The following is a 1,183-nucleotide window of genomic DNA, read 5'->3' on the forward strand; positions in this document are numbered from 1 at the left end:
GATCTTCAAAGTGGTCTTGGTGTTCATCTTGACATTCATAGTGTTCTTGCATGCATGTTGTGTTTTGATCCAACATTTTTATGTTTTGGGTCATATTTGTGTTTTTCTCTCTCATCTTTAAAATTTCAAAAATCAAAAAATTATCTTTTCCTTATTTCCCTCCAAATTTTCGAAATTTTGGGTTGACTTGGTCAAAAATTTTTAAAAATTAGTTGTTTCTTACAAGTCAAGTTAAAATTTCAATTTTAAAAATCTTATCTTTTCAAAAATCTTTTTCAAAAATCATATCTTTTCCAAATTTTTCCTCTTTTTCGAGAATTCCAAAAATCTTTTTCAAAATATTTTCAAAATCTTTTTCCTATCTTTACATCTAATTTTCGAAAATTAGCTAACAATTAATGTGATTGGTTCAAAAATTTAAAGTTTGTTACTTTCTTGTTAAGAAAGGTTCAATCTTTAAGTTCTAGAATCTTATCTTGTAGTTTCTTGTTAGTTAAGTCTTTTTAAAAAATTAAATATTTTTTCAACAAATCTTTTATCTTTTATCTTATCTTTTTCAAAAATTTTATTTTTTTCAAAATATTTTATCTAACTTCTTATCTTTTTATCTTTTTCAAACTTGATTTCAATATCTTTTTCAATCAACTAACTAACTTTTTGTTTGTTTCTTATCTTTTTCAAAACCAACTAACTACCTATCCCTCTCTAATTTTCGAAAATACTCATCTCTTTTTCAAAAAATTCTTTTTTAAATTTTAATTTTAATCTTATCTTTAATTTTCGAAAATTACTAACTCCTTTTTCAAAATTGTTTTCGAAATTCTCCCTCTCTTTTCTTATTCTATTTATTTATTTACTAACACTTCTCTTCACCTCTCTCCATCTAAAAACCCGAATCCCCTCTTCTACTTTCTTCCCCCTTTCTTTTTCTACTAACATAAAGGAGTCTCTATACTGTCACATAGAGGATTCCTTTTCTTTTCTTGTTTTCTTCTCTTTCATATGAGCAGGAGCAAGGATAAAGGCACTCTTGTTGAAATTGATCCAGAACCAACAAGGACAAAAACACTCTTGTTGAAGCTGATCCTGAACCTGAAAGAACTTTGAAGAGGAAACTAAGAGAAGCTAAATTACAACAATCTAAAGGTAACCTTTCAAAAATTTTCGAACAAGAGAAGGAGAT

The sequence above is a fragment of the Arachis duranensis genome, chromosome 9 (assembly GCF_000817695.3).
Source record: "Arachis duranensis cultivar V14167 chromosome 9, aradu.V14167.gnm2.J7QH, whole genome shotgun sequence".
Taxonomy (NCBI): Eukaryota; Viridiplantae; Streptophyta; class Magnoliopsida; order Fabales; family Fabaceae; genus Arachis; species Arachis duranensis.